The sequence below is a fragment of the Hemitrygon akajei genome, chromosome 12 (genome assembly GCF_048418815.1).
Source record: "Hemitrygon akajei chromosome 12, sHemAka1.3, whole genome shotgun sequence".
NCBI classification, from domain to species: domain Eukaryota; kingdom Metazoa; phylum Chordata; class Chondrichthyes; order Myliobatiformes; family Dasyatidae; genus Hemitrygon; species Hemitrygon akajei.
Genome location: NC_133135.1, coordinates 51,883,997 through 51,898,165, shown reverse-complemented (window position 1 = coordinate 51,898,165; position 14,169 = coordinate 51,883,997). Strand labels below are relative to the sequence as shown.

The 14,169-nt window shown below is 39.4% G+C and overlaps 1 protein-coding gene across 1 annotated transcript in view; it reads right to left on the bottom strand.

Annotated features, from left to right (window-relative positions):
• The window catches only part of dab1a (DAB adaptor protein 1a), a 721,091-nt gene extending 707,226 nt beyond the window's left edge, over positions 1-13,865 (bottom strand). Inside the window, exon 1 of the mRNA XM_073062447.1 lies at positions 13,667-13,865. The gene's annotated coding sequence lies outside the window, so the exon portion shown is untranslated. The remainder of the gene's footprint in view (positions 1-13,666) is intronic.
• Between the last annotated feature and the right edge of the window lie 304 nt (positions 13,866-14,169).

The window sequence follows — 14,169 nt, the reverse complement described above, 5'->3', positions numbered from 1 at the left end:
GTAGACTTGACCGGGGGCGGGCTCCAGGATGTAGTATGGTGGTCAACTGCTGCTTGTTCTTTCTTCCAGTCAATAAAAGCCGATATCTCGACTTCACGTCTCAGAGAGAGTTATTGATGGTGCATCAATTTTATTGACTGGAAGAAAGAACAAGCAGCAGTTGACCACCATACTACATCCTGGAGAATGAGGGCAGGGCTCAGGCCTCAATCGCCTTTATACCGGGGTCTGTGGGAGGAGCCACAGGAGCAGTCAGCAGGGGGCGTGTCCAGACAGGTATATGTAGTTCACCACAACTGCTGATTTAAAAAAAATACAGCTGTAATGCAAGGCCTCTAATGACCATAGATACTCATGACCACCATGAAGGTGTCAGTCGTTCCTGTGCCCAAAGCTAATAAGACTCCTGGGAACTGGTGGGGAGAGGAACCTCTACTGCCACAATGAGGCCACTCTCAGGTTGGAGGAGCAACTCCTTATATTCCGTCTTGGTAGCCTCTAACCTAATGGCATGAACATTGATCTCTCGAGCTTCCGGTAATGGCCACCCCTCCTTCACCATTCCCCATTCCCATTTGCCTCTCTCACCTTATCTCCTTACCTGCCCATCACCTCCCTCTGGTGCTCTCCTCTTTTTTTCTTTTGTCCATGGCCTTCTGTCCTCTCCTATCAGATTTCCCATTCTCCAGCCTTTTTAACAATCACATTGCCAGCTCTTTCCTTCACTTCTCACCCCTCCCGGTTTCACCTATCTCCTACTACCTTGTATTTCTTCCTCCCCTCCCCCCGCCTTCTTACTCCGACTCATCTTTTTTCCCTCCAGTCCTGATGAAGGGTCTCGGCCCAATACGTCAGCTGTACTCTTTTCCGTAGATGCTGCCTGGCCTGCTGAGTTCCTCCAGCATTTTGTGTGCTACATGTATCATTGCGATTTTGTGTCTTACAGCTACAACTGAAGGCAGGTTACTCTCTCTTCCCAATGAGACTTTAGCATTTATGCAGCATTGCTCTTTATTTCCTGATAAATCACTCCTTGTCGTGAGCTCAGTACCACCTCCTGTCAGCCTCCACTGTTCAGAGCCCTTGAAAGCCTCTGGGCTCCGTGATATGTTCCACTTTCATCCTGTTTTGGATTTCATCCACTCAGACTGTCAGAAAAGCAGACATGAGGCCTGCTCCCTGCTGTCTATGACTCTGCCACAATCATTTCAGCCATTAACTCTGTTACTGCAAAGGTGCATCAGCAAGCTGGAACCCTGCACGCTTGCAGAACAGTGAAGTCTACTTCAAGCAGGAAGTCTCGGGTACTTCATTGCTTCCCTCGTATAGAAGTACTGCCCTAAAAGAGCTCGCTACCTTACTTAGATTCACAGATAAAAACACAATCCGATGCGTACAATGTCTTGATACTCTTGCACTGCACACCCATGTTTAAATTTTCTAAAGAGCTAATAAACATCCAGGCAAACTTTCTCAAGACTCTTTGCAGAATAATTGTCAAGCAGACAGGAGCTACAATTTTTAATGTATTAATGAATGGTTCTTGACCTAAAACATATCAGTTTCATTTTCCTCCGATGTTGCTGGACTAGCTGAGAGTTAGCAGCAACTTTTGGTTTAATTACAGATTTCCATCACTTGCCGTCTTTAATTTTGATTGTTTTTCAAGTACAGTATTCAAGTGGAGCAACGAGGAAATCTGCATAACCAACACTGCAGAGCACAAAGTCAAATGCAATTTGATGGCCTTGTATTTGGCAAAAAGATCCTTTATAATGGACCTAGTTTAGTTCCAGAGGAGTGGCACTTCAGAATGGTTGAGTAAAGTACAACGAATGGCCTTACCTCATTGATAATTCTCAACATGAAATCTTAACTATCGAGACAAACTACAGTGGTTTTAGTAACAGTCAGTATGGCAGAAATGACCATTAGATGTAGCAGACACACAAAGAGATTCCATGTAATTATTTCTGTACAAATTAGATGCAAATGAGAGATGTCACTTACAATGATGTCTTGAATTTAATCTCACTTTAAAGTAATTGCAGAATTCAAATTCTAACCACTCATAGTATTAATCCATGGTTACGTAGATACAATTACCTCTAATGGAAAACAAATAAAATGGCATATGCTAGAATCTGAAGCAAAACAAATGCTATAATAACTTTGCTAATCAAGCCACATCTGCGGACAGAGAAACAAGTTTATGCTTCAGGTCAAAGGTCTTTCATTAGATCTTAATATTCGGAAACTAGTGTGATGAAAAATGTACTACCTAAAATGTTAACTAATTTCACTTTCTACAGAGTTTGCTTGACTGGATGGGGTCTTCCAGCAATTCTGCTTTTGTTGCAATCACTTATAAAGTCCATAAGATATAGGAGCAGAATTAGGCTATTCCTTATTCTTCTGAATTCTAGTGAATACAGGCCCAGAGCCAACAAACCCTTTTCATGTGACAAGCCATTCAATCCTGGAATCATTTTCATGAACCTCCTTTGACTAATCTCCAATTTCAGCACATCCATGGTAGAGTCACTTAAAAGGATCCTATATCCATGATAAACAGCCAACGACCCTATGTAGATTCCTGATGGTCCATATATTACCACTTACCTGAATTTGGGTTCACTTTTTGAAAGAGCAATTATCATTGGCTCCATGAATATTGAGACAAACTAAATAGATTTAGTAACAGTCAGTATGGCAGAAATGACCATTAAGTGTAACAGGCACACAGAGAGATTCCATGTAATTATTTCTGTACAAATTAGATGCAAATGAAAGAGCTCTGCAAGTTCTCCAATGTCAAGTACCTGTCCAGCTCTCTGTTTCAACTAAAATAAAATAAAATCAGCTCCCATCATTTCTCAGAGTATTCAAAATCCCAACAACAATGTGGGTAAAATATTCTTTCTAATCTCCCCTCTACAACTTTTGCTGATGGTTTGGATTCATCTTGGCAGAGAGAAAAGTCTTTTTTTTTTAGTTATATTGATCAACTCCCTTGTTTAAGTTTCTACTTACCTACCTATGAATTTTCTGAATTTCAAGACAAGCAGTTCTAACTCATCAGAACTGTACTTCTTTGCCCATAGAAACATTGCATTAAACCTACTCAAGTCCCTTTCTAAATCACTTCTTCTTATAATATGGTAACTATAATTTTCTATTATACTCCGCCTGTGGACCAAGCAATGCTTTGTCAGATTTATCATATTCTCTTTGTTTTTAAGATGATTTATCAGCAAAAGTCCTATTTTCTTTCTCCCATACTAGCTTCCTTCATCATGTGCAAAGGTGGATAAGAGTGACTTGCTGCTTAAATACATGTTCAAAATTCATGCTGTTAATAGTCACTGTTACAAGATTGTACTATCACACAAAATTCATCACTAAAAACAATATTTCCTTTTACAAATGGAGCACTTAATAAAACGTTGGGTCTTGCTGCTTCTTGGCACACAGTTAAACCACTGAACGGGCAGCAGTGAGGTGGCATGCACACTTGACATCACAGCACCTTTCAGATTTGGTACACACATATCAAACAGAGAAACACTGTAAATCTTTTACAAAGAGCTGGCCACAAACAAAATGAAGTGGATCTGATTATACAATGAAAAATGAAATAATTGATTAGGGAATCATCACAGCAATGTTGATGCCACAGATCTCTCTTAATTATTTGGGAGTTTTCTCAAGTTTTCTGATCCTCTCTGTCCATGTGGCCACTTTGGCATCACAACATCAATACCATTTCTAGTAAATCAGAGTGTCCACTTACAACTTGTTCCTTCAAGCCAATAACACACAGCAGTGAATACAGTTGGGCACCATTGTTTTAAGAGGGCTAGGTATAACAATCGGCTGCAAAGATTCATTCACTCTGGTGTATGCAAGCCCCAAAGTTACATATGTTGATGTACATTACCACAGAAATCATCACAACCTATCATGCCGACACACAAAGATATCTGTAACATTCCTGAAACAAACTAGCATGATATCATTTCAGCACACATTTTCATGTGGTTATCTTTCCACTTTATTCCTTCAAAGTACACTACTTCACACTGAATTACAGTGTCTATCTTCCATCTATCCATTTCACAAACGTATCCACTTCATTCTCAGGTTTACAACTACCCTCATCGCTATCTCCGACTTAGCTATGTTTCAAAACTTCGTTGAGGGCAGGGAGTGGTTGGTAAAATTTACTTCCTATCAAGGTAATGTTACACTCCCTTCCTTATCAGAGTAACAGCCTGACGATATTAGTAGTTAGTACCACATAGAAAATTGCAGGCTTGGCAATTGTATCTTGTCAGCAGGCAGAGAAGCTCAGCACCCCTTTTCTCCCTGCACCACAGAAAGTAAATGTGAAACATACTTTGGTGGGCACCCCCGAACTGTTCGATTGATTTGACCCTGTGAAAATTGCAATGGATTCCAACACAGCCATTGAAACCCATCTGACGTTTGAGTGATCTAGCTGCTTGTTGAAGGAAGCAGGTAATAATTCCACTCGAGTGGCCTCAGGCTGAGTAAATAACTTTAACAAATTTAACTGTCCAACTATTATTTATTCCGTTATTCTGAAGGCTGCCTTCTCTTGGATGGGGTTGATCTCTTGCTTCCTTGTGTGACAGATGGTGCACAGCAGCATTTTTTATGATTTTAATGTGGTTGGGCCAGAAATATTGGCTGTAAACCCCATCTCACAGCTTTGCAATGTTGCAGCTGCTGTGAAAAAAAAAATACATTTCCAAGAACTTATGAACCCATTTAAACTAATCTTATCCCTTCATTTAATATCCCAAGGTACTGGTGAAAGAGATTTTAACATTTTAAGTCTATTTGTACCCGCTTTAATATCCTGTACTGTATGACAAAATAGTTATTGTTTGTATTAATAGGACACTTACTTGTCTGATAATGTCCAGTACACTAGTCCTTAGTATAAGTTATCTTTCCATCCTACAAATGGAATATTCCACTTCCTGTGCAAAGAGATTGCACCATGCTCTTAACGATTTCCCAAATGTAAAACCTCTTGATCAAATAGAAACATAGAAACATAGAAAATAGGTGCAGGAGTAGGCCATTCGGCCCTTCGAGCCTGCACCGCCATTCAGTATGATCATGGCTGATCATCCAACTCAGAACCCTATACCTGCTTTCTCTCCATAGCCCCTGATCCCTTTAGCCACAAGGGCCATATCTAACTTCCTCTTAAATATAGCCAATGAACCGACCTCAACTGTTTCCTGTGGCAGAGAATTCCACAGATTTACCACTCTCTGTGTGAAGAAGTTTCTCCTCATCTTGGTCCTAAAAGGCTTCCCCTTTATCCTTAAACTGTGACCCCCTCGTTCTGGACTTCCCCAACATTGGAAACAATATTCCTGCATCTAGCCTGTCCAATCCCTTTAGAATTTTATACGTTTCAATAAGATCCCCCATCAATCTTCTAAATTCCAGTGAGTATAAGCCTAGTCGATCCAGTCTTTCTTCATATGAAAGTCCTGCCATCCCAGGAATCAATCTGGTGAACCTTCTCTGTACTCCCGCTATGGCAAGAGTGTCTTTCCTCAGATTAGGGGACCAAAACTGCACACAATATTCTAGGTGCAGTCTCACCAAGGCCTCGTACAACTGCAGTAAAACCTCCCTGCTCCTGTACTCAAATCCTTTTGCTATGAATGCCAACATACCATTTGCCTTTTTCACCACCTGCTGTACCTGCATGCCCACCTTCAATGACTGGTGTACAATGACACCCAGGTCTCGTTGCATCTCCCCTTTTCCTAATCGGCCACCATTCAGATAATAATCTGTTTTCCTGTTCTTGCAACCAAAGTGGATAACCTCACATTTATCCACATTAAATTGCATCTGCCATGAATTTGCCCACTCACCTAACCTATCCAAGTCACCCTGCATCCTCTTAGCATCCTCCTCACAGCTAACACCACCGCCCAGCTTCGTGTCATCCGCAAACTTGGAGATGCTGCATTTAATTCCCTCATCTAAATCATTAATATATATTGTAAACAACTGGGGTCCCAGCACTGAGCCTTGCGGTACCCCACTAGTCACTGCCTGCCATTCTGAAAAGGTCCCATTTACTCCCATTCTTTTGCTTCCTGTCTGCCAACCAATTCTCTATCCACATCAATACCATACCCCCAATACCATGTGCTTTCAGTTTGCACACTAATCTCCTGTGCGGGACCTTGTCAAAAGCCTTTTGAAAATCTAAATATACCACATCCACAGGCTCTCCCCTATCCACTCTACTAAGTACATCTTCAAAAAATTCTGTAAGCTTCATCAGACATGATTTTCCTTTCACAAATCCATGCTGACTTTGTCCGATGATTTCACCGCTTTTCAAATGTGCTGTTATCACATCTTTGATAACCGACTCTAGCATTTTCTCCGCCACCGATGTGAGACTATAATTCCCCGGTTTCTCTCTCCCTCCTTTTTTTTAAAAAGTGGGGTTACATTAGCCACCCTCCAATCCTCAGGAACTAATCCAGAACCTAAGGAGTTTTGAAAAATTATCACTAATGCATTCACTATTTCTTGGGCTACTTCCTTAAGCACTCTGGGATGCAGACCATCTGGCCCTAGGGATTTATCTGCCTTTAATCCCTTCAATTTACCTAACACCACTTCCCTACTAACATGTATTTCCCTCAGTTCCTCCATCTCACTAGACCCTCGGTCCCTTACTATTTCCGGAAGATTATTTATGTCCTCCTTAGTGAAGACAGAACCAAAGTAGTTATTCAATTGGTCTGCCATGTCTTTGTTCCCTATGATCAATTCACCTGTTTCTGACTGTAAAGGACCTACATTTGTCTTGACCAATCTTTTTCTTTTCACGTATCTATATAAGCTTTTACAGTCAGTTTTTATGTCCCCTGCCAGCTTTCTCTCATAATCTTTTTGCCCTTTCTTAATTAAGCCCTTTGTCCTCCTCTGCTGGTCTCTGAATTTCTCCCAGTCCTCAGGCGTGCTGCTTTTTTTTTTCTAATTTATATGTTTCTTCTTTGGACTTGATACTATCCCTAATTTCCCTTGTCAGCCACGGGTGCACTACCTTCCCTGGTTTATTCTTTTGCCAAACTGGGATGAACAATTGTTGTAGTTCATCCATGCGATCTTTAAATGCTTGCCATTGCATATCCACCGTCAACCCTTTAAGTATAATTTGCCAATCTATCTTAGCTAATTCACATCTCATACCTTCAAAGTTACCCTTCTTCAAGTTCAGAACCTTTGTTTCTGAATTAACTATGTCACTCTCCATCTTAATGAAGAATTCCACCATATTATGGTCACTCTTACCCAAGGGGCCTCGCACAACAAGATTGCTAACTAACCCTTCCTCATTGCTCAATACCCAATCTAGAATGGCCTGCTCTCTAGTTGGTTCCTCGACATGTTGGTTCAGAAAACCATCCCACATACATTCCAAGAAATCCTCTTCCTCAGCACCCTTACCAATTTGGTTCAGCCAATCTATATGTAGATTGAAGTCACCCATTATAACTACTGTTCCTTTATTGCACGCATTTCTAATTTCCTGTTTAATGCCATCCCCAACCTTGCTGCTACTGTTAGGTGGCCTGTACACAACTCCCACCAGCGTTTTCTGCCCCTTAGTGTTATGCAGCTCCTCCCATATCAATTCCACATCCTCCACATCTCACTGGCAAATGAAGATGTTTCTTCAATTGCAACACACTTAAATAGGTTCCTGAGGCTTTTGCATAATATTACATTAACTAGGTTGCCTCTTCAGCAACTTTTGTTTCTTCTTGAGGCTATTACATAATTCGTTATTTCAAATTTGCAATTAAATATTCTTAGTGCTTATCTTCTGACCATTTTCCTTATATAACCATGCACATTTAATCTAGTGGCGTTTCTTTTCCTCCAAACTTCTAAAACATCTTTAAGTGGTCTAATTTCCAAAGTTTCTACGTTTGTATATAAATAACAAGTAGACTAGTATATTCTCAATTAAGTGACTTATTATAATTCACGTATAAGATGATCTTTTTTGAATGTACTACAATGCACTCCACTTAATAATCTCAAAATCTATTTAAACTAATTCACAGATGCTGGATGAAGTTATTTCTCAGAATAAGGCAATCCATACAATTACTTTCTGTCACCTTCCAGTGCAGCATCAGACTCACTCCTTATGCATAACAGTCAGGCACTTTATCGAGCAAACAGAATTGTTTACTGTAAATATACTGTAAATAACTATACTGAGTTTCTACACTTTTCACCAAGGCTATTCTGACTTATCATTACATCGCGGTTGGTGACCCCTCCTTATGGCTTGCTTCCAGATTCATCAAATAGTTTTCAGAATCTCACTGGCAATATCAATTTTAAGTTGACACATCATGTCAACTAACAGATAAAAAGGTCTCATTTTTTATTGGAACTGTCACAAGGCATTTATTCTTACTTCCTGTTTGGTTTTATTCCTACTACGGATTGGATATGGAGTTGCTACATCAGCATCATTGCTAAATCTGATTCCAAGTTATTCTTCTTCCATCAAACACCTAATTTCCCCTAAAAACTTTCAGTTTGCTCCACATTTTACATTAAAGACTGACCCAAGGCTTCAAGACTGCTCTTGAATCTCAGAACACTTTCTAATTCATTTCATCCTTTTTGCAACCAAGCAGAATTCTAGCAATTCTAACTAAGTTGTTCCCCTGACGGACTGCCTGTTACATTTTTGAAATAAATGCAAGTTACAGTATGACTATAACATTTTATGTTAGAATACAATGTTCCCTATATTCAACATCAAGGAGTCAAAAATTGGCACTTGCAAAGTCTCTAGGATAGGTATAGTTTAGCCTGTTAAAACCCATATTAATTGAATGATGTGTGGGAAATCTACACTAGTTTGATGTGAAGAGTTCCGTGAATCAATATTCTTCACCTTGTTCAACCCAAGTCCTCAGCTTATGAAGGAGATTGATGCACAAAGCAAAATGCAACGACACAAGATCATAAAGGGCCAGTTGCGAAACTAGTTTTTACAACTTTGGATAAATTCACTTGAAAGCAGTATTTCAGTTTTGGAGCTTCTGAAAGTTGACAGGACATCAAAGACAAGCAACAAAGGCAGGATTTTGGAGGTTGCACATCTCTCCCACTAAAATCACACCAACCCTACACTAAAATAATTAATGCCTTTGCCTTTGATATGGGTGACCCTTGAAAATTTACCATTTAAAGACCTTGTGATCTGGTGAACTCAAGAATATCATGCTAAGGAGCAGACCCTCCAGCTAATGCTAAGAAGCCCTTTTGCTAGGTTGTGCCACTGATGTGCCCAACAGTCAATGTGTGCCATACATATGGAGAACAATTCCAGGATTTTCTTTTTTCCAGAATATTCTTTCCTTCTATTGCTTTCCTTTTATGGCTGTTTAAATAGAGTTTTGTTAGAAGTCATTGTTCTAAGATGTCTCTAAAATCAACAGTTTGAAGAAACTCGATTGTCAGTAGATACACTAATTAAGTCAAACAGTTTCAGCATTAATGTTCCATCGACAAAAGCTTTTGGCAATAATATTTTTGTTTACAAACACACAATACAGCTTAGATCAAAATGAACGTTATTGTTTTATCATTGTGATAATGGTGCGGAGCCCGATTCAGAACACACTTGTTCAGTATTAGGCACTTTATTGCCTCTTCAATTTGGGAGAATAAGTCAGTGAGTGAGCATTACTGTCACTGTGAAAAGATAGAAACAGCAGACAATGGTGGTGAAACATGGTGCTGCTATATCTTTTCAAGTTGATAGTATATTTAGAATTATTCCCTATTTTATGGAAATAATTTTACCTATCCACAATGCTTCATTCTGCAATTATAATGGGATAGTCAAAGGTGACCCAGATTTGTCTTTAATTGTGTCGAGGACTATCCATAAAATGTGGACCAGATGGAGGTGGGTGTCACATGTTCCTACAGACTACCTTGTCTCCTCACACAGAAGCTGGTAGCTCTGGGGAGAGGGTACATGGTTTGAAGTATTACTACTTCCTTGAAGGTAATTTTCTTTTCAAATGAATGTTAATATTTCTTGATTGCTGACCTAGATATCACAAATAATGTGCCATTCCATCATGGCTGGTTTATTATCCCGCTCAACCTCATTCTCCTGCCTTGTCCCCGGAACATTTGCCACCCTTACAAATCAAGAGCTTATCAACCTCCACTTGAAATATATCCAATGAGTTGGTATTCACAGCCATCTGCACCAAAGAAATTCAAAGATTCACCACCCTCTGGCTGAAGAAATTCTGTTCTAAAGGGACATACTTCTATTCTGAGGCTGTACCCTCTAATCCTAGACTCTACCACTATAGGAAACACCCTCTCCACGTCCACTCTATCTAGCCCTTTCAAAATTCAATTTCAATGAGATCCCTCCTTATTCTTCTTAACTCCAGTAAGTACAGGCCCAAAGCTATCAAACATTCCTCATGTGTTAACCCTTTCATTCCCAGGATCATTCTCAAGAACCTCCTCTGGACCCTCTCCCATGCCAACATATCCTTTCTTAGATAAGGGGCCTAAAACTGCTCACATTACTCTCGGTGCAGTCTGACCAATGCCTTATAGTCACTGATGGACAAGCAGTAGCTTTAAAGGGCTTGATGCTCAAAGGCCATCAGGCAGCTGTGCCCAGGTCTCGTAGCCTGCTGTACCTGGTGGCAGTGCCAAGGCAGCATTGCCACCAATACATAGAGAGCCACTTGGCCGCATGACGTAAGCACAATGAGGACCACAAGATACAGGTTAGGTCTAGCTCAGGTCTACTGATCTGAGACACTGTCTGCTCACTCAGTATGCAAAATATATCTCTTAACCTTACATAAGTAAAAGCAGTGAGTTATCATAGCAAACATTCCAAAGAAGAAAAACGCATTCACAGATCATTAATATCATTTGCGTTTTGAGAGACCCTGTGGTGTGCAAATTTGCAGCAATGTCAGGCAAAAAGGTGACTTTAGTTCCAGGTTACATTAATAGGAAAGGGTTGAAGATGGAACATTCTGAAAAAAGTAAAGGGAATATTAAATGTAAGGGTTGAAAATGAGGATGAAATGCAAAGTTATAAACAGACCTACTGCATCCCAAATGCTTTCATAACAATCCTTTAAACAGTGATACCTCACAGTGTGCAAAGCATCTTATTTAACATAAATAATATTTAAAATGTCAGCCTTCATCATTTATTTTGAATATACAATTAGAAATCTCCTAAAATACAATGACAATGCACCTTTGTGGCTTGCCTTTAAAGTTATGTTCAAATCATTAATCTACCTTGAAAACAAAATGAAAAGGCACAGAATGCTTCAGACATATCATCCTATGTTATCTACTTACAAAGTGTGAGAACAGTCCTGCTGAATTTTCTCTATTGATATTATTCTCACATCTGCTGTACATCTGCAACTAGAATAAGCGTTTCTGTAATTTAAGAATGACTTGTATCAGAATTGGGTCAGTGTATCTAGTTGGATATCAGTGGATCTATTTCGATTTGGGGTGCCACCCACTGTCTGCTTCAGGTAAGTACAACATACAGTTTAAAAGAGGCTGCAGCTGTTCAGCAGGATGACAGTGAAAGGAATTCAAAGCCAAAGTAAATCTGAAAAACTCATTTTTTAGATTTACCCCACCACATTTATCTTTGTCTGTTCCCCTCACAAAGCTGACTTCCTTCAGTATGGCATCTACATAGATAATTTTCGGAATGCCTTAGCAGTTAAATCAAACATGAAACCTGATACCCTTTTATCCCACGCATTTGTGTCTAATCTCTGGGGAATCCATTTTCTCACTCTATAAATTAAAGACACTAATGGTCAGTAACTAATAGAATGACCTTATGGTAAATTCAATGACCAACCCTTCCTGCTCTTCGGTTAAGGCGAGTCAATTTATTAGTAGATTAAGTACCATTTCAATTTAAGAAATCCAAATTTGCGATAATTTAGGCTGCAGTGTCTCTGTATTAATAGTGGTCTGATATTGACTTAATTTCACCCAAATTCCCTTCAGAACTTCCAATCTATGGGGCAGTAGATGCCCAGTTGTAATGGTTAGGTAATGTGATATTCCAGGGGTGCCACTATAGCTACCTGGACGTGAGTTTTATTAATCCTTGGCTGATATGTTGGGTAGATCATCCCGCTGAGATGGATTTGCTATTTTAGAGGTTGAGATGGAACACTTATCCTGTCAGCCAATCACAGAATTGCAATTATGACAATTGTTCTTCATTCCTTAATCCTGTCTGTTTCACAGCCAGACTGAAGGACTCTGTGTCACAAGTACAATATACTGAAGCATAAATTGAAAAAATGAAAACCCTTCAAGCTCCTTCAACTTTATAGAATCTTGCACGAAGTAGAAAACAAAGAAAATTAGTAAATAATTACATATGGATCATAGAGCATACGCCTTGAATAAAGTAAACATTATTTTAAATTATACTTTGGGAATTCAATGGAAAATCCAATTGGATTACCATTTTTTAAAGTAAGTTTTCAGTCTATGAGCTATCCCTTCAAAGGACAAACACTTTAGTACTGTGCCCAGAATTTGTGATTGATTCTCAAGAATAACGTCTACGATTACAGAAAGAAAGCAAAGAAGAAGAAATTGCTAGTATAGCTTCACAACTTTAGCATTCGAAAGCTCAGTTCAGATTTTGGAGGAAGTCCACACCCAGACCAGTTGAGGCAAAACTGTATAAATTATGTTCTCATTGTAAACCATGCAAAATGAATAAAGCTACCGTATATCATTTTTTTCTGTTCACAGCTAATACATCCTCATGAATATTATTTTGTATCAGGGCCAGGCCCTTTGGGTGCTCTGTAAAGGCTGGCAAAAGCTGTCATCACTGTATTGATTTGTAATACAATCTGCTGCCTCATGTCATTTTCTTAAATCGTGCAGTACTGAGACACACCTACCGGCCAATCTACAAGAGCAGCTTTCATTACATTTGGCACGACTAAGCATCCACATTAAATACAGCATATAGAAAACAATATAGTGACCTGTTAGCAACCGAGCTGTAAACTCTGAAAGCTTTAAATCAAGATTACAATTTACAGCATTACATCAGGACAATTCCAAAGCACATTCATAAAATCCCTAATTATATAGCAACAGGGTAAAATTATGAATATGCAGCATGCAGTGCTCTCCACACTAATACCATGCATATCATTTATTTTTTATTACTTTATTTCCTATCTGGCTCCTTTGTTTTGCAATTTCTAATATGCAGCAGTAATATATTCACATACAACCAGTGATTTACACACAGCCTGTTTCAGCAGAACCCAGCATTAAACTTGCCATGGGAAATCTACATTGCAAGCCAGTGACAGCATGATTCTCAAGAATAAAGAACACACAGAATCTTTATGAAATGCATTCACAACCCCTAAAAGGACTCGAGATGACCTGATATTTTGGCATAACCTGAATGACAGACAGCACTAAAACCATCTCTCTCTCTCTCACTCAACAATCAGAGCTCCATCACAGCAATGAAAAGCAACCCTACCTTGAGCGTGTGCTGCTCTCCCTTCAAACCTGCACACATCTTCCACTTTCCAACGAATGCCCTTCTTTGGGGGAGGCACCGAGTAATTTTTGGAAGCCAGTAGGTCCTTCAGCAGTGACAAAAATTATTTCTTCCCCCCCCTCCAGGAAAAAATCTCAGCAGCTGAGTCTGAATACCTATGGAACACAGCAGTCAGCAGGCCACATCTTCCATACCTTATACATCACTACCACACTCCTCCTAATAAAATGCCCAGAAGCTTCAGGCGTTTCTATAAACACTATAAACCCAGGAGACAGTGCACCATATTTCTCCGTTAGATTCATCTTAGGCTATTTATAACATGATATTCAATCAATTATCCAATGAACTGCAAAATAAAATACATTTCCTGCCCCAAAATTATTAACTCTTGCAAGTTATGTTCCATACCAAGAATATTAAAAATTGTAAGAAAATGTTTCGTTCACCTTCGAATTTTCAATTTTGTTAAACTGAGCTTT